Below are 21,947 nucleotides of genomic sequence, written 5' to 3' on the forward strand. Positions count from 1 at the left end.
TATACCTAATGCATTCACTCCCCCTATACCCTATCTATACCAAACACAACCTAATGCATTCACTCCCCCTATACCCTATCTATACCAAACACAACCTAATGCATTCACTCCCCTATACCCTATCTATACCTAATGCATTCACCCTATCTACCTAATGCATTCACTCTCCCTATACCCTATCTATACCAAACACAACCTAATGCATTCACTCCCCCTATACCCTATCTATACCAAACACAACCTAATGCATTCACTCCCCCTATACCCTATCTATACCTAATGCATTCACTCCCCCTATACCCTATCTATACCAAACACAACCTAATGCATTCACTCCCCCTATACCCTATCTATACCAAACACAACCTAATGCATTCACTCCCCTATACCCTATCTATACCTAATGCATTCACTATCTATACCTAATGCATTCACTCCCCTATACCCTATCTATACCAAACACAACCTAATGCATTCACTCCCCTATACCCTATCTATACCTAATGCATTCACTCCCCTATACCCTATCTATACCTAATGCATTCACTCTAATTCCCCCTATACCTATCTATAATGCATTCAATACATCAACCTAATGCATTCACTCCCCCTATACCCTATCTATACCAAACACAACCTAATGCATTCACTCCCTCCCCCATACCCTATCTATACCAAACACAACCTAATGCATTCACTCCCCCTATACCCTATCTATACTAAACACAACCTAATGCATTCACTCCCCCTATACCTATCTATACCTAATGCATTCACTCCCCTATACCCTATCTATACCAATTCACTCCCCTACCCTATACTAACCTAATGCATTCACTCCCCTATACCCTATCTATACCTAATGCATTCACTCCCCCTATACCCTATCTATACCTAATGCATTCCCTACTCCCAAACACAACCTAATATACCCTATCTATACCAAACACAACCTAATGCATTCACTCCCCTATACCCTATCTATACCTAATGCATTCACTCCCCCTATACCCTATCTATACCTAATGCATTCACAACCCTATCTATACCTAATGCATTCACTCCCTATACCCTATCTATACCAAACACAACCTAATGCATTCACTCCCCTATACCCTATCTATACCTAACCTAATGCATTCACTCCCCTATCTATACCTAATGCATTCACTCCCCTATACCCTATCTATAAAACACAACCTAATGCATTCACTCCCCTCCCTATACCCTATCTATACCTAATGCATTCATCTATACCAAACACAACCTAATGCATTCACTCCCCTATATACCCTATCTATACCAAATTCACAACCTATCTATACACAACCTAATGCATTCACTCCCCCTATACCCTATCTATACCTAATGCATTCACTCCCCTATACCCTATCTATACCACAACCTAATGCATTCACTCCCCCTATACCCTATCTATACCACAACCTAATGCATTCACTCCCCCTATACCCTATCTATACCTAATGCATTCACTCCCCTATATCTATACCTATCTATACCTAATGCATTCACTCCCCCCTATCTACCCTATCTATACCTAATGTATTCACTCCCCCTATACCCTATCTATACCAAACACAACCTAATGCATTCACTCCCCCCTATACCTATCTATACCTAAACACAACCTTGCATTCACTCCCCTATACCCTATCTATACCAAACACAACCTAATGCATTCACTCCCCTATACCCTATCTATACCTAATGCATTCACTCCCCTATACCCTATCTATACCTAATGCATTCCCTCCCCCTATACCCTATCTATACCAAACACAACCTAATGCATTCACTCCCCTATACCCTATCTATACCAAACACAACCTAATGCATTCACTCCCCCTATACCCTATCTATACCAAACACAACCTAATGCATTCACTCCCCCTATACCCTATCTATACCTAATGCATTCACTCCCCTATCTATACATACTACCTATCTATACCTAATAATGCATTCACTCTCCCTATACCCTATCTATACCAAACACAACCTAATGCATTCACTCCCCCTATACCCTATCTATACCTAATGCATTCACTCTCCCTATACCCTATCTATACCAAACACAACCTAATGCATTCCCTACTATACCAAACACAACCTATACCCTATCTATACTAAACACAACCTAATGCATTCACTAATCCCTATACCCTATCTATACCTAATGCATTCACTCCCCCTATACCCTATCTATACCTAATGCATTCCCTATACCCCTATACCTATACCCTATCTATACCTAATGCATTCACTCCCCTATACCCTATCTATACCAAACACAACCTAATGCATTCACTATACCCTACCTAATGCATTCACTCCCCTATACCCTATCTATACCAAACACAACCTAATGCATTCACTCCCCTATACCCTATCTATACCAAACACAACCTAATGCATTCACTCCCCTATACCCTATCTATAAACCTAAATTCACAACCCTATCTATACCTAATGCATTCACTCCCCCTATACCCTAAACACAAACCTAATGCATTCACTCTATACCCTATCTATACTAAACACAACCTGCATTCATCCCCCTAACCACAATACCTAATGCATTCACTCCTATACCTATACCCTATCTATACCAAACACAACCTAATGCATTCACTCCCCTATACCCTATCTATACCTAATGCATTCACTCCCCATATACCCATTCACTCTATACCCTATCTATACCAACACAACCTAATGCATCCCCCTCATCTATACCTAATGCATTCCTCCCCCTACCCTATCTATACCAAACACAACCTAATGCATTCACTCCCCTATACCCTATCTATACCAAATGCATTCACTCCCTATACCCTATCTATACCTAATATCTATACCCCTAACACAACCTAATGCATTCACTCCCCCTATACCCTATCTATACCTAATGCACACAACCTATCTATGCATTCACTCCCCCTATACCCTATCTATACCAAACACAACCTAATGCATTCACTCCCCTATACCCTATCTATACCTAATGCATTCACTCCCCTATACCCTATCTAACAAACACAACCTAATGCATTCACTCCTATACCCTATCTATACCCACTCCCCTATACCCTATCTATACCAAACACAACCTAATGCATTCACTCCCCCTATACCAAACACAACCTAATGCATTCACTCCCCCTATACCCTATCTATACCAAACACAACCTAATGCATTCACTCCCCTATACCCTATCTATACCTAATGCATTCACTCCCCCTATACCCTATCTATACCAAACACAACCTAATGCATTCACTCTCCCTATACCCTATCTATACCTAATGCATTCACTCCCCCTATACCCTATCTACCAACTAATGCATTCACTCCCCTATACCCTATCTATGCCTAATGCATCTAGATTCACTCTATACCCTATACCCATATCTCCCTATACCAAACACAACCTAATGCATTCACTCCCTATACCCTATCTATACCTAATGCATTCACTCCCCTATACCCTATCTATACCAAACACAACCTAATGCATTCACTCCCCTATACCCTATCTATACTAAACACAACCTAATGCATTCACTCCCCTATACCCTATCTATACCTAATGCATTCACTCCCCCTAACCCTATCTATACCTAATGCATTCACTCCCCTATACCCTATCTATACCTAAACATCTATACCTAATGCATTCACTCCCCTATACCCTATCTATACCTAATGCATTCCTCCCCTATACCCTATCTATACCAAACACAACCTAAATGCATTCACTCCCCTATACCCTATCTATACCTAATGCATTCACTCCCCCCCTATCTACCCTATCTATCTACCTAATGCATTCCTCCCCCCCCTATCTATACCCTTCATCTATATCTATACAAACACAACCTAATGCATTCACTCCCCTATACCCTATCTATACCTAATGCATTCACTCCCCCTACCCTATCTACCTAATGCATTCACTCCCTATACCCTATCTATACCAAACACAACCTAATGCATTCACTCCCCTATACCCTATCTATACCAAACACAACCTAATGCATTCACTCCCTCCCTATACCCACATCTATACCAAACACAACCTAATGCATTCACTCCCCTATACCCTATCTATACCAAACACAACCTAATGCATTCACTCCCCCTATACCCTATCTATACCAAACACAACCTAATGCATTCACTCCCCTATACCTATCTATCTATGCACCTCCCCTAACATCTATACCTAATGCATTCACTCCCCCTATACCCTATCTATACCTAATGCATTCACTCCCCCTATACCCTATCTATACCTAATGCATTCACTCCCCTATACCCCTATCCCAAACACAGCCTAATGCATTCACTCCCCTATACCCTATCTATACCTAATGCATTCACTCCCCTATACCCTATCTATACCTAATGCATTCACTCCCCTATACCCTATCTATACCAAACACAACCTAATGCATTCAAACACTATACCTAATGCATTCACTCCCCCTATACCCTATCTATACCAAACACAACCTAATGCATTCACTCCCCCTATACCCTATCTATACCTAACACAACCTCTATACCTGCATTCACTCCCCTATACCCTATCTATACCTAATGCATTCCTACTCTATACCTAATGCATTCACTACCCCTATCTATACCAAACTATACCCTATACCCTATCTATACCAAACACAACCTAATGCATTCACTCCCCCTATACCCTATCTATACCTAATGCATTCACTCCCCCTATACCCTATCTATATATACCATCATTCACTCCCTATACCCTATCTATACCTAATGCATTCAATCCCTATACCCTATCTATACCAAACACAACCTAATGCATTCACTCCCCTATACCCTATCTATACCTAATGCATTCACTCCCCTATACCCTATCTACAACCCCTACCAATACACATACCTAATGCATTCACTCCCCTATACCCTATCTATACCAAACACAACCTAATGCATTCACTCCCCCCTATACCCTATCTATACCTAATGCATTCACTCCCCCTATACCCTATCTATACCTAATGCATTCAATACCCTATCTATACCTAATGCATTCACTCCCTTCTATACCCTATCTATACCAAACACAACCTAATGCATTCACTCCCCTATACCCTATCTATACCAAACACAACCTAATGCATTCACTCCCCTATACCCTATCTATACTAAACACAACCTAATGCATTCACTCCCCTATACCCTATCTATACCTAATGCATTCCCCCTATCTATACCTAATGCATTCACTCCCCCTATACCTATCTATACCAAACACAACCTAATGCATTCACTCCCCTATACCCTATCTATACCTAATGCATTCACCCTCCCCTATACCCCTATCTATACCTAATGCATTCACTCCCCCTATACCCTATCTATACCAAACACAACCTAATGCATTCACTCCCCTATACCCTATCTTCATACCAAACTACAACCTAATGCATTCACTCCCCTATACCCTATCTATACCTAATGCATTCACTCCCTATACCCTATCTATACCTATCTATACCCATTCACTCCCCTATACCCTATCTATACACAACCTAATGCATTCACTCCCTATACCCTATCTATACCTAATGCATTCACTCCCTATACCTATCTATACCCCTATACCCTATCTATACCAAACACAACCTAATGCATTCACTCCCTATACCCTATCTATACCAAACCAAACACAACTATACCTAATGCATTCACTCCCCTATACCCTATCTATACCTAATGCATTCCCCCTAACCCCTAATCTAACCTAATGCATTCACTCCCCCTATACCCTATCTATACCAAACACAACCTAATGCATTCACTCCCTATACCCTATCTATACCAAACACAACCTAATGCATTCACTCCCCTAATATCTATACCTAATGCCTCCCTACCCTATCTATACCAAACACAACCTAATGCATTCACTCCCCCTATACCCTATCTATACCAAACACAACCTAATGCATTCACTCCCCCTATACCCTATCTATACCAAACACAACCTGCATTCACTCCCCTATACCCTATCTATACCTAATGCATTCACTCCCCCTATACCCTATCTATACCTAATGCATTCACTCCCCTATACCCTATCTATACCAAACACAACCTAATGCATTCACTCCCCTATCTATACCTAATGCATTCCAACCTATCTATACTCCTAACACAACCTAATGCATTCACTCCCCTATACCCTATCTATACCTAATGCATTCACCCACAACCTAATGCATTCAACCTCTATACCAAACACAACCTAATGCATTCACTCCCCCTATACCCTATCTATACCTAAACACAACCTAATGCATTCACTCCCCTATACCCTATCTATCTATACCAAACACAACCTGCATTCCAAAACACAACCTAATGCATTCCTCCCCCTATACCCTATCTATACCAAACACAACCTAATGCATTCACTCCCTATACCCTATCTATACCACAACCTAATGCATTCACTCCCCTATACCCTATCTATACCAAACACAACCTAATGCATTCACTCCCTATACCCTATCTATACCAAACACAACCTAATGCATTCACTCCCCTATACCCTATCTATACCAAACACAACCTAATGCATTCACTCCCCCTATACCCTATCTATACTAAACACAACCTAATGCATTCACTCCCCCTATACCCTATCTATACCTAATGCATTCACTCCCCCTATACCCTATCTATACCAAACACAACCTAATGCATTCACTCCCCCTATACCCTATCTATACCACAACCTAATGCATTCACTCCCCTATACCCTATCTATACCAAACACAACCTAATGCATTCACTCCCCCTATACCCTATCTATACCAAATTCCATACCCTATCTATACTAATGCATTCACTCCCCTATACCCTATCTATACCTAATGCATTCACTCCCCCCCCTATACCTAATGCATTCCCTCCCCCTATACCCTATCTATACACAATGCATTCACTCCCTATAATCATATCCAAACACAAACCTAATGCATTCCTCCCTATACCCTATACCCTATCTATACCAAACACAACCTAATGCATTCACTCCCTATACCCTATCTATACCTAAACACATACCTAATGCATTCACTCCCCCCTATACCCTATCTATACCTAATGCATTCACTCCCCTATACCCTATCTATACCAAACACAACCTAATGCATTCACTCCTCCCTATACCACAACCTATCTATACCTAAATTCACAACCCCTAATGCATTCCTCCCCCTATACCCTATCTATACCTAATGCATTCACTCCCCCTATACCCTATCTATACCTAATGCATTCACTCCCCTATACCCTATCTATACCTAATGCATTCACTCCCCCTATATCTATACCTATCTATCCCCCTATACCCTATCTATACCTAATGCATTCACTCCCCCTATACCCTATCTATACCTAATGCATTCACTCCCCCTATACCCTATCTATACCAAACACAACCTAATGCATTCACTCCCTATACCCTATCTATACTAAACACAACCTAATGCATTCACTCCCCCTATACCCTATCTATACCAAACACAACCTAATGCATTCACTCCCCTATACCCTATCTATACCTAATGCATTCACTCCCCTATACCCTATCTATACCACAACCTAATGCATTCACTCCCCCTATACCCTATCTATACCAAACACAACCTAATGCATTCACTCCCCTATACCCTATCTATATTCACTCCCTATACCCCTATACCTAATGCATTCACTCCCCCTATACCCTATCTATACCAAACACAACCTAATGCATTCACTCCCCTATACCCTATCTATACCTAATGCATTCACTCCCCTATACCCTATCTATACCAAACACAACCAACCTAATGCATTCACTCCCCTATACCCTATCCTATACCTAATGCATTCACTCCCCCTATACCCTATCTATACCAAACACAACCTAATGCATTCACTCCCCTATACCCTATCTATACCAAACACAACCTAATGCATTCACTCCCTATACCCTATCTATACCTAATGCATTCACTCCCCTATACCCTATCTATACCTAATGCAACCTAATGCATTCACTCTCCCCCTATACCCTATCTATACCTAATGCATTCACTCCCCTATACCCTATCTATACCAAACACAACCTAATGCATTCACTCCCCTATACCCTATACCAAACACAACCTAATGCATTCTATCTATACCTAATGCATTCCCTTTACCCTCATCTATACCCTATCTATACCTAACACAACCTAATGCATTCCTCCCCTATACCCTATCTATACCAAACACAACCTAATGCATTCACTCCCCTATACCCTATCTATACCTAATGCATTCACTCCCCCTATACCCTAATGCTTCCCTACCCTATCTAACACAAACCTAATGCATTCACTCCCCCTATACCCTATCTATACCCATTCATCCCCCTATACCCTATCTATACCAAACACAACCTAATGCATTCACTCCCCACAACCTAATGCATTCCCTATCCCTATCTATACCAAACACAACCTAATGCATTCCCCTCCCATACCCTATCTATACCCTAAACACAACCTAATGCATTCACTCCCCCTATACCCTATCTATACCAAACACAACCTAATGCATTCACTCCCCCCTATACCCTATCCCTATACCTAATGCATTCACTCCCCTATACCCTATCTATACCTAATGCATTCACTCTATACCCTATCTATACTAATGCATTCTCCCCCTATACCCATTCCCCCTATACCCTATCTATACCAAACACAACCTAATGCATTCACTCCCCCTATACCCTATCTATACCAAACACAACCTAATGCATTCACTCCCCCTATACCCTATCTATACCTAATGCATTCACTCCCCCTATACCCTATCTATACCTAATGCATTCACTCCCCTATACCCTATCTATACCTAATGCATTCACTCCCCCTATACCCTATCTATACCAAACACAACCTAATGCATTCACTCCCCCTATACCCTATCTATACCAAACACAACCTAATGCATTCACTCCCCCTATACCCTATCTATACCAAACACAACCTAATGCATTCACTCCCCTATACCCTATCTATACCTAATGCATTCACTCCCCCTATACCCCTATACCAAACACCTAATATCCCTATCTATACCAAACACAACCTAATGCATTCACTCCCCTATACCCTATCTATACCTAAATTCACTCCCCTACCCTATCTATACCTAATGCATTCACTCCCCCTATACCCTATCTATACCAAACACAACCTAATGCATTCACTCCCCCTATACCCTATCTATACCTAATGCATTCACTCCCCCTATACCCTATCTATACCTAATGCATTCACTCCCCCTATACCCTATCTATACCTAATGCATTCACTCCCCCTATACCCTATCTATACCAAACACAACCTAATGCATTCACTCCCTATACCCTATATACCCTATCTTCATACCTAATGCATTCACTCCCTATACCCTATCTATACCAAACACAACCTAATGCATTCACTCCCCTATACCCTATCTATACCAAACACAACCTAATGCATTCACTCCCCCTATACCCTATCTATACCTAATGCATTCACTCCCCCTATACCCTATCTATACCTAATGCATTCACTCCCCCTATACCCTATCTATACCAAACACAACCTAATGCATTCACTCCCCTATACCCTATCTATACCTAAATTCACTCCCCTAACCCTATCTATACCATAATGCATTCTCCCCTATACCCTATCTATACCAAACACAACCTAATGCATTCACTCCCCCTATACCTAATGCTATCTATACCTAATGCATTCACTCCCTATACCCTATCTATACCTAATGCATTCACTCCCCTATACCCTATCTATACCCCTAAACACAACCTAATGCATTCACTCCCCTATACCCTATCTATACCTAATGCATTCACTCCCCCTATACCCTAATCTATACCCTATAATACACAACCTAATTCACTCCCCTATACCCTATCTATACCAAACACAACCTAATGCATTCACTCCCCTATACCCTATCTATACCTAATATTCCCTATCCCTATCTATACCAAACACAACCTAATGCATTCACTCCCTATACCCTATCTATACCTAATGCATTCCTCCCCCTATACCCTATCTATACCTAATGCATTCACTCCCCTCTATACCCTATCTATACCTAATGCATTCCTCCCCCTATACCTATCTATACCAAACACAACCTAATGCATTCACTCCCCTATACCCTATCTATACCTAATGCATTCACTCCCCTATACCCTATCTATACCCTAAACACCCTATCTACCTAATGCATTCACTCCCCCTATACCCTATCTATACCAAACACAACCTAATGCATTCACTCCCCCTATACCCTATCTATACCTAATGCATTCACATCTACCTAATGCCTATTCACTCCCCTATACCCTATCTATACCTAATGCATTCACTCCCCTATACCCTATCTATACCAAACACAACCTAATGCATTCACTCCCTATACCCTATCTATACCTAATGCATTCACTCCCCTATACCCTATCTATACCAAACATCAACCTAATGCATTCACTCCCCCTATACCCTATCTATACCTAATGCATTCACTCCCTATACCCTATCTATACTAAACACAACCTAATGCATTCACTCCCCTATACCCTATCTATACCTAATGCATTCACTCCCTATACCCTATCTATACCCTATCTATACCAAACAAATTCACTCCCCCTACCTAATGCATTCACTCCCCCCTATCTATACCCTATCTATACCTAATGCATTCACTCCCTATACCCTATCTATACCAAACACAACCTAATGCATTCACTCCCCTATACCCTATCTATATACCAAACACAACCTAATGCATTCACTTCCCCTATACCCTATCTATACCTAATGCATTCACTCCCCCTATACCCTATCTATACCTAATGCATTCACTCTCCCTATACCCTATCTATACCTAATGCATCACTCCCCTATACCCTATCTATACCAAACCAACCTAATGCATTCACTCCCTATACCCTATCTATACCAAACACAACCTAATGCATTCCCTCACCTATACCCTATCTATACCTATACCCTATCTATACCAAACACAACCTAATGCATTCACTCCCCCTATACCCTATCTATACCTAATGCATTCACTCCCCCTATACCCTATCTATACCAAACACAACCTAATGCATTCACTCCCCCTATACCCTATCTATACCAAACACAACCTAATGCACTTCCCTATACTCCCTATCACCTAATGCATTCCTCCCCTATACCCTATCTATACCTAATGCATTCACTCCCCCTATACCCTATCTATACCCTAAACACAACCTAATGCATTCACTCCAAACACAACCTATGCTACCCTCTATCTATACTATATTCCAAACACAACCTAATGCATTCACTCCCCTATCTACCCTATCTATACCTAACACAACCTAATGCATTCACTCCCTATACCCTATCTATACCTAATGCATTCACCTATCTACAAACCTAATGCATACCCTATCTATACCAAACACAACCTAATGCATTCACTCCCCTATACCCTATCTATACCAAACACAACCTAATGCATTCACTCCCCTATACCCTATCTATACCTAAACACAACCTATGCTCTTCATTCCACTCTACCCTATCTATACCAAACACAACCTAATGCATTCACTCTATACCCTATCTATACCAAACACAACCTAATGCATTCACTCCCCTATACCCTATCTACCTACCTAATGCTTCTATACTCCCCTATACCCTATCTATACCTAATGCATTTCACTCCCCTATACCCTATCTATACCAAACACAACCTAATGCATTCACTCCCCCTATACCCTATCTTACCCTCAAACACAACCTATCTTCCCTCTCCTCTCGACCCTATCTTACCAAACACAACCTAATGCATTCACTCCCCCTACCCTATCTATACCTCACAACCTAATCATTCACTCCCCCTATACCCTATCTATACCTAATGCATTCACTCCCCCTATACCCTATCTATACCAAACACAACCTAATGCCCCTATCACCCTATCTATACCAAACACATCTCTCCCTACCCTCCCCTATACCAAACACAACCTAATGCATTCACTCCCCTATACCCTATCTATACCAAACACAACCTAATGCATTCACTCCCTATACCCTATCTATACCAAACACAACCTAATGCATTCACTCCCCTATACCCTATCTATACCTAATGCATTTCACTCCCTATACCTATCTATACCAAACACAACCTAATGCATCATTCATTTAATATTTAGTAGACTCCCCTATACCCTATCTATACCTATCTATTCACCCCTCTTCTCTAACCCTATCTATACCTAATGCATTCACTCCCCTATACCCTATCTATACCAAACACAACCCTAATACCAAATGCATCTCACTCCCTATACCCTCTATACCTAAACCCAATGCATTCACTCTATACCCTATCTATACCAAACACAATAATGCATTCACTCCCCTATACCCTATCTATACCTAAACACAACCTAATCCCTATACCCTATCTAACCTTCACAACTTGCTCCCCTATACCCTATCTATACCAAACACAACCTAATGCATTCACTCCCTATACCCTATCTATACCTAATGCATTCACTATCTATACCAAACACAACCTAATGCATTCACTCCCCCTATACCCTATCTATACCTAATGCATTCACTCCCCCTATACCCTATCTATACCAAACACAACCTAATGCATTCACTCCCCCTATCTACCCATACCCTAATGCATTCACTCCCCTATACCCTATCTATACCAAACACAACCTAATGCATTCACCCTATCTATACCTAATGCATTCACTCTCCTATACCCTATCTATACCAAACACAACCTAATGCATTCACTCCCCTATACCCTATCTATACCTAATGCATTCACTCCCCCTACCCTATCTATACCAATGCACACTTCCCTAACCTAATGCATTCACTCCCCTATACCCTATCTATACCTAAATGCATTCACTCCCCTATACCCTATCTATACCTAATGCATTCACTCCTCCTATACCCTCTATACCTAATGCATTCCCTCCCCTATACCCTATCTATACCAAACACAACCTAATGCATTCACTCCCTATCTATACTAAATGTCCCTATCTATACCCTATCTAACCACCTAATGCATTCACTCCCTATACCCTATCTATACCTAATGCATTCCCTCCCCTATACCCTATCTATACCAAACACAACCTAATGCCTATTCACTCCCTATACCCTATCTATACCACAACCTAATGCATTCACTCCCCTATACCCTATCTATACCTAATGCATTCACTCCCCCTATCCCTATCTATACTAACCTAATGCATTCACTCCCCCTATACCCTATCTATACCAAACACAACTCCCCTATATTCTATCTCCCTAACCTACTTCCTCCCCTATCTATACATTCAAACACAACCTAATGCATTCACTCCCCTATACCCTATCTATACCTAATGCATTCACTCCCCTATACCCTATCTATACCTAATGCATTCACTCCCCCTATACCCTATCTATACCTAATGCATTCACTCCCCTATCTACCCTAATTCACTCTCTAATCCTACCTCTATCCCCCTATACCCTATCTAACCAAACAACCTAATGCATTCACTCCCCTATACCCTATCTATACCTAATAATGCATTCACTCCCCCTATACCCTATCTATACCTAATGCATTCACTCCCCCTAATCTACCTAATGCATTCACTCCCCCTATACCTATCTATACCTAATGCATCACCCCTTCATCTCCAAACACAACCTAATGCATTCCTATACTATCTATACCAAACACAACCTAATACATTCACTCTCCTATACCCTATCTATACCAAATGCATTCTCTCCCCCTATACCCTATCTATACCAAACACAACCTAATGCATTCACTCCCTATACCCTATCTATACCAAATGCATTATCCCTATACCTATCTTCCCCTCTATACCAAACACAACCTAATGCATTCACTCCCTATACCCTATCTATACCAAACACAACCTAATGCATTCACTCCCTATACCTATCTATACCAAACACAACCTAATGCATTCACTCCCTATACCCTATCTATACCTAATGTATTCTACTCCCTATACCCTATCTATACCAAACACAACTTAATGCATTCACTCCCCTCTACCTATCCTCTAAACTATACCTAATGCATTCACTCCCCTATACCCTATCTATACCTAATGCATTCACTCCCCCTATACCCTATCTATACCAAACACAACCTAATGCATGCACTCCCCTATACCCTATCTATACCTAATGCATTCACTCCCCCTATACCTATCTATACCTAATGCATTCACTCCCCTATCCCTCTATACCTAATGCATTCTGCTCCCTATACCCTATCTATACCAAACACAACCTAATGCATTCCTCCCCCTATACCCTATCTATACCAAACACAACCTAATGCATTCACTCCCTATACCCTATCTATACCTAATGCATTCACTCCCCTATACCCTATCTATACCAAACACAACCTAATGCATTCACTCCCTATACTCTATCTATACCTAATGCATTCACTCTATACCCTATCTATACCAAACACAAAACCTAATGCATTCTCTTCCCTATCCCTATCTATACCTAATGCATTCACTCCCCTATACCCTATCTATACCTAATGCATTCACTCTCCCCTATACCCTATCTATACCAAACACAACCTAATGCATTCACTCCCCTATCTATACCTAATGCTATCTCCCTATACCCTATCTATACCAAACACAACCTAATGCATTCACTCTCCCTATACCCTATCTATACTAAACACAACCTAATGCATTCACTCTCCCTATACCCTATCTATACCTAATGCATTCACTCCCCCTATACCCTATCTATACCTAATGCATTCACTCCCCCTATACCCTATCTATACCTAATGCATTCAACCCCTAATGCATTCTATACCAAACACAACCTCCCCTATACCCTATCTATACCAAACACAACCTAATGCATTCACTCCCCCTATACCCTATCTATACCAAACACAACCTAATGCATTCACTCCCTATACCCTATCTATACCAAACACAACCTAATGCATTCACTCCCCTATACCCTATCTAATAAACACAACCTAATGCATTCACTTCCCTTCTCTATACCTAATGCTCACTCCCTATACCCTCTCTATACCCTCTCTCCCTCTCTATACCAAACACAACCTAATGCATCTCTCCCCATCCCTCTTCCAAACACAACCTAATGCTCTCTCCCCCCTTACCCTCTATACTTCACTCTAATCTCTCTCCTTTACCCTCTCTTCTCTCTCTCCTTTACCTACTTCCCACTCCTAATCTCCAACCCTATCTTCCCTCAACCTCTCTCTCCTTTACCCTCTCTCTTCCTCCCTCCCTCTCTTACCCTCTCCTAATGCTCTCCTTTAATCCACTCTCTTATCTCTCTCTCTCCTTTACCCTCTCTTCCCTTCCTCTCTCTCTCTCCTTTACCCTCTCTTCTTCTCCTCTCTCTTTCTCCTTTACCCTCTCTTCCTCTCTCTCTCCTTTACCTCTTATCTCTCTCTCCTCTCCTTTACCTCTCCTCTTACCTTTACCTCTCTCTCTCTCTTCTCTCTCTCTCTCTCCTTACCCTCTCTTCCCTCTCTCTCTCTTTACCCTCTCTTCCTCTCTCTCTCCTTTACCCTCTCTTCTCTCTCTCTTTACCCTCTCTCTCTCTTACCCCTTTCTCTCTCCTCTCTCTCTCTCTCTCCTTTACCCTCTCTCTCTCCTTTACCCTCTCTCTCTCTCTCCTTTACCCTCTCTTCTCTCTCTCTCCTTTACCCTCTCTTCTCTCTCTCTCCCTTTACACTCTCTTCCCTCTCTCTCCTTTACCCTCTCTTCCCTCTCTCTCTCTCCTTTACCCTCTCTTCCTCTCTCTCTCCTTTTACCCTCTCTCTCTCTCTCTCCTTTACCCTCTCTTCTCTCTCTCTCTCCTTTACCCTCTCTTCTCTCTCTCTCCTTTACCCTCTCCTTTACCCTCTCTTCCCTCTCTCTCTCCTTTACCTCTCTTCCCTTCTCTCCTTTACCCTCTCTTCCCTCTCTCTCTCCTTTACCCTCTCTTCCCCTCTCTCTCTCATTTACCCTCTCTTCCCTCTCTCTCTCTCTCTACCCTCTCTTCCTCTCTCTCTCCTTTACCCTCTCTCCCCTCTCTCTCTCCTTTTTACCCTACCCTCTCTTTTAATCCTCTCTCTCCTTTACCCTCTCTTCCCTCTCTTCTCTCCTCTTACCCTCTTCCCTCCTCTCTCTCCCTTCTCTTACCCTCTCTCCCTCTCTTCCCTCTCTCTCTCCTTTACCCTCTCTTCCCTCTCTCTCTCCTTTACCCTCTCTTCCCTCTCTCTCTCCTTTACCCTCTCTTCTCTCTCTCTCCTTTACCCTCTCTTCCCTCTCTCTCTCCTTTACCCTCTCTTCCCTCTCTCTCTCCTTTACCCTCTCTTCCTCTCTCTCTCCTTTACCCTCTCTTCCTCTCTCTCTCTCCTTTACCTCTCTTCTCTCCTCTCTTCCTTTACCCTCTCTCTCTTTACCCTCCTCCTCTTCTCTCCTTTACCCTCTCTCTCTCTCTCTCTCTTTACCCTCTCTTCCCTCTCTCTCTCCTTTACCCTCTCTTCTCTCTCTCTCCTTTACCCTCTCTCTCTCTCTCTCTCCCTCTCTTCTCTCTCTCTCTCTTTACCCTCTCTTCTCTCTCTCTCTCCTTTACCCTCTCTTCTTCTCTCTCTCTCCTTTACCCTCTCTTCCCTCTCTCTCTCCTTTACCCTCTCTTCCCTCTCTCTCTCCTTTACCCTCTCTTCTCTCTCTCTCTCTCCTTTACCCTCTCTTCTCTCTCTCTCTCTCCTTTACCCTCTCTTCCCTCTCTCTCTCCTTTTTACCCTCTCTTCCCTCTCTCTCTCTCCCTCTTTCTTCCCTCTCTCTCCTTTCCCTCTCTCTCTCTCTTTACCCTCTCTTCTCTCTCTCTCTCTCCTTTACCCTCTCTTCTCTCTCTCTCTCCTTTACCCTCTCTTCCCCTCTCTCTCTCCTTTACCCTCTCTTCTCTCTCTCTCTCCTCTCCTTTTTACCCTCTCTTCTCTCTCTCTCTCCTTTACCCTCTCTTCTCTCTCTCTCTCCTTTACCCTCTCTTCCCTCTCTCTCTTTACCCTCTCTTCCTCTCCTTTACCCTCTCTCTCTCCTTTACCCTCTCTTCCTCTCTTCTCTCTCCTTTACCCTCTCTTCCCTCTCTCTCTCTCCTTTACCCTCTCTTCCTCTCTCTCTCTCTCTCCCTTTACCCTCTCTTCCTCTCTCTCTCTCCTTTACCCTCTCTTCCCTCTCTCTCTCTTTACCCTCTCTCTCTTCCCTTTACCTCTCTCTTTACCCTCTCTTCTCCTCTCTCTCTTTTACCCTCTCTTCTCTCTCCTCTCCTTTACCCTCTCTTCTCTCCTCTCCCTCTCTCTCCTTTACTCTCTCTCTCCTTTACTCTCTCTCTCCTTTACCCTCTCTTCTCTCTCTCTCTCCTTTACCCTCTTCTTCTCTCTCTCCTTTACCCTCTCTTCCCTCTCTCTCTCTCTTCCCTCTCTCTCTCTCCCTCTCCTTTACCCTCTCTTCTCTCTCTCCTTTACCCTCTCTTCTCTCTCTCTCCTTTACCCTCTCTTCTCTCTCTCTTCTCCTTTACCCTCTCTCTCTCTCTCCTTTTTTACCCTCTCTTCCCTCTCTCTCTCCTTTCCTTTACCCTCTCTTCTCTCTCTCTCTCCTTTACCCTCTCTTCCCTCTCTCTCTCCTTTACCCTCTCTTCTCCCTCTCTCTCTCCTTTACCCTCTCTCTCTCCTTTACTCCCCTTTCTTCCTCTCTCTCTCTCTCCTTTACCCTCTCTTCTCTTTACTCTCTTTCTCTCTCTCTCTCTCTTCCTCTTTCCTTTACCCTCTCTTCTCTCTCTCTTTTACCCTCTCTTCTCTCTCTCTCCTTTACCCTCTCTTCTCTCTCTCTCTCTCTCTCTCTCCTTTACCCTCTCTCTCTCCTCCCTCTCTCTCTCTCCTTTACCCTCTTACTCTCTCTCCTTTACCCTCTCTCTCTCTCTTTACCCTCTCTCTCTCTCCTCCTTTACCCTCTCTCTCTCTCCTTTACCCTCTCTTCCTCTCTCCTTTACCCTCTCTCTTTACCCTCTCTTCCCTCTCTCTCTCCTTTACCCTCTCTTCTCTCTCTCTTTCCTTTACCCTCTCTTCTCTCTCTCTCTCTTTACCCTCTCTTCCCTCTCTCTCCCTTTACCCTCTCTTCCTCTCTCTCCTTTACCCTCTCTCTTCTCTCTCTCTCCCTCTCTCTCTCTCCTTTACCCTCTCTCTCTCTCTCCTTTTTACCCTCTCTTCTCTCTCTCTCCTTTACCCTCTCTCTCTCTCCTTTACCCTCTCTTCTCTCTTTACTCTCTCTCTCCTTTACCCTCTCTCTCTCTCTCTCTCCTTTACCCTCTCTCTCTCTTACCCTCTCTTCCCTCTCTCTCTCTCCTTTACCCTCTCTTCTCTCTCTCTCTCCTTTACCCTCTCTCTCTCTCCTTTACCCTCTCTTCCCTCTCTCTCTCCTTTACCCTCTCTCTCTCTCCTTTACCCTCTCTTCCCTCTCTCTCTCCTTTACCCTCTCTTCTCTCTCTCTCTCTCCTTTACCCTCTCTTCTCTCTCTCTCTCTCCTTTACCCTCTCTTCTCTCTCTCCTTTACCCTCTCTTCTCTCTCTCTCTCCTTTTCCCTCTCTTCTCCTCTCTCTCTCCTTTACCCTCTCTTCTCTCTCTCTCTCTCTCTCCTTTACCCTCTCTTCCCTCTCTCTCTCTTTACCCTCTCTTCTCCTCTCTCTCTCCTTTACCCTCTCTTCTCTCTCTCTCTCTCCTTTACCCTCTCTTCCTCTCTCTCTCTCCTTTACCCTCTCTTCTCTCTCTCTCTCCTTTACCCTCTCTTCCCTCTCTCTCTCTCCTTTCTCCTTTACCCTCTCTTCCCTCCTTTACCCTCTCTTCTCTCTCTCCTCTCTCTCCTTTACCCTCTCTTCCCTCTCTCTCTCCTTTACCCTCTCTTCTCTCTCTCTCTCCCTTTACCCTCTCTTCCCTCTCTCTCTCCTTTACCCTCTCTTCCCTCTCTCTCTCCTTTACCCTCTCTTCTCTCTCTCTCTCCTTTACCCTCTCTTCCCTCTCTCTCTCCTTTACCCTCTCTTCCCTCTCTCTCTCCTTTACCCTCTCTTCCTCTCTCTCCTTTACCCTCTCTTCCCTCTCTCTCTCTCTCCTTTACCCTCTCTTCCCTCCTTTACCCTCTCTTCCCTCTCTCTCTCTCTTTACCCTCTCTTCCCTCTCTCTCTCTCCTTTACCCTCTCTTCCTCTCTCTCTCTCCTTTACCCTCTCTTTACCCTCTCTCTCTCCTTTACCCTCTCTTCCTCTCTCTCTCCTTTACCCTCTCTTCTCTCTCTCTCTCCCTTTACCCTCTCTTCCTCTCTCTCCTTTACCTTTACCCTCTCTTCCCTCTCTCTCTCTCCTTTACCCTCTCTTCCTCTCTCTCTCCTTTACCCTCTCTTCCCCTCTCTCTCTCCTTTACCCTCTCTTCCCTCTCTCTCTCCTTTACCCTCTCTTCCCTCTCTCTCTCCCTTACCCTCTCTTCTCTCTCTCTCTCCTTTACCCTCTCTTCTCTCTCCTCTCCTTTTCCCTCTCTTCTCTCTCTCTCTTTACCCTCTCTTCTCTCTCTCTTACCCTCCTCTTTCTCTCTCTCTCCTTTACCCTCTCTCTCTCTCTCTCCTTTACCCTCTCTTCTCTCTCTCTCTCCTTCTCCTACCCTCTCTTCCCTCTCTCTCTCCTTTACCCTCTCTTCTCTCTCTCTCCTTTTTACCCTCTCTTTCTCTCTCTCTCTCCTTTACCCTCTCTTCTCTCTCCTCTCTCCTTTACCCTCTCTTCCCTCTCTCTCTCTCCTTTACCCTCTCTTCCTCTCTCTCTCCTTTACCCTCTCTTCTCTCTCTCTCTCCTTTACCCTCTCTTCTCTCTCTCTCTCCTTTACCCTCTCTTCTCTCTCCTTTACTCTCTCTTTACCCTCTCTCTCTCTCTCTCTTTACCCTCTCTTTCTCTCTCTCTCTCTCCTTTACCCTCTCTTCTCTCTCTCTCTCCCTTTACCCTCTCTTCTCTCTCTCTCTCTCCCTTTTCTCCCTCTCTTCTCTTCTCTCTCTCTCTCTCCTTTACCCTCTCCTCCCATTCCTTCCTTCTCTCTCTCTCCTTTACCCTCTCCTCCCATTCCTTCCTTCTCTCTCTCTTTTACCCTCTCCTCCCATTCCTTCCTTCTCTCTCTCTTTTTACCCTCTCCTCCCATCCTTCCTTCTCTCTCTCTTTTACCCTCTCCTCCCATTCCTTCCTTCTTCTCTCTCTCCTTTACCCTCTCCTCCCATTCCTTCCTTCTCTCTCTCTCCTTTACCCTCTCCTCCCATTCCTTCCTTCTCTCTTTTCCTCCCATCTCCTTTACCCTCTCCTCCCATTCCTTCCTTCTCTCTCTCTCCTTTACCCTCTCCTCCCATTCCTTCCTTCTCTCTTTCTCCTTTACCCTCTCCTTCCATTCCTTCCTTCTCTCTCTCTCCTTTACCCTCTCCTCCCATTCCTTCCTTCTCTTTCTCTCCTTTACCCTCTCCTCTCCTCCCATTCCTTCCTTCTCTCTCTCTCCTTTACCCTCTCCTCCCATTCCTTCCTTCTCTCTCTCTCCTTTACCCTCTCCTCTCCTCCCATTCCTTCCTTCTCTTTCTCTCCTTTACCCTCTCCTTCCATTCCTTCCTTCTCTCTTTCTCCTTTACCCTCTCCTTCCATTCCTTCCTTCTCTCTCTCTCTTTTTTACCGTCTCCTTCCTTCCTTTCCTTCTCTGTGTCTCTCCTTACTCTTTCCTCCTTCCCGCCTCCTTCTCTCTCCTTGCCGTTCACACTTTAAAAAAACATTTATCCTAAACAGTCCGATTCCCGAGCACGCCTATGTTTCCAGACCCGAGGAAGCCATGTAACTTCAGGACATGCCTGTTTGAGCCAGTCCAGAACATAGAGATCCTATCAAATTACTAGAGGGGAAATGTCATAAACCGTCAAATTCCAGAATGGGGTGAAAATGGCAGCCATATTGGTCAGGGAGAAATACAAACCATTCAAATTGGAATCCAGATTTTTCTTATTCATTAAAATAAAAGGCATGTGATATCAGAAATGATGTAATATAATTATTGTCAACCTAAAATATTGTAATTTATACCATGCCATTGTTGAATGCTAATTTCTGAGTGGCTTGAATGGCATTCTAGAGTGTGTATTATTTCCCTTTATAAACTGGGTGGTTCGAGCCCTGAATGCTGATTGGCTGACAGCCGTGGTTACCACGGGCATGACAAAACATGTATTTTTACTGTTCTGATTACATTGATAACCAGGTTATAATAGCAATAAGGCACTTCAGGGGGTTGTGGTATATGGCCAATAAAACACGGCTAAGGGCTGTATCCAAGCTCTCCACGTTGTGTCGGGTTTGTTTGGTTACCAAGGCAACTACTGTAGATTACTGTAGAACTAGAACTACTACTGTAGATTACTGTAGAACTAGAACTACTACTGTAGATTACTGTAGAACTAGAACAACTACTGTAGATTACTGTAGAACTAGAACTACTACTGTAGATTACTGTAGAACTAGAACTACTACTGTAGATTACTGTAGAACTAGAACTACTACTGTAGATTACTGTAGAACTAGAACTATTACTGTAGATTACTGTAGAACTAGAACTACTACTGTAGAAAACTTGCTAGATACTCAGTGGATGTTGAACACATTT

Source organism: Oncorhynchus nerka, unplaced genomic scaffold, assembly GCF_034236695.1.
Source record: "Oncorhynchus nerka isolate Pitt River unplaced genomic scaffold, Oner_Uvic_2.0 unplaced_scaffold_1269, whole genome shotgun sequence".
Taxonomy (NCBI): domain Eukaryota; kingdom Metazoa; phylum Chordata; class Actinopteri; order Salmoniformes; family Salmonidae; genus Oncorhynchus; species Oncorhynchus nerka.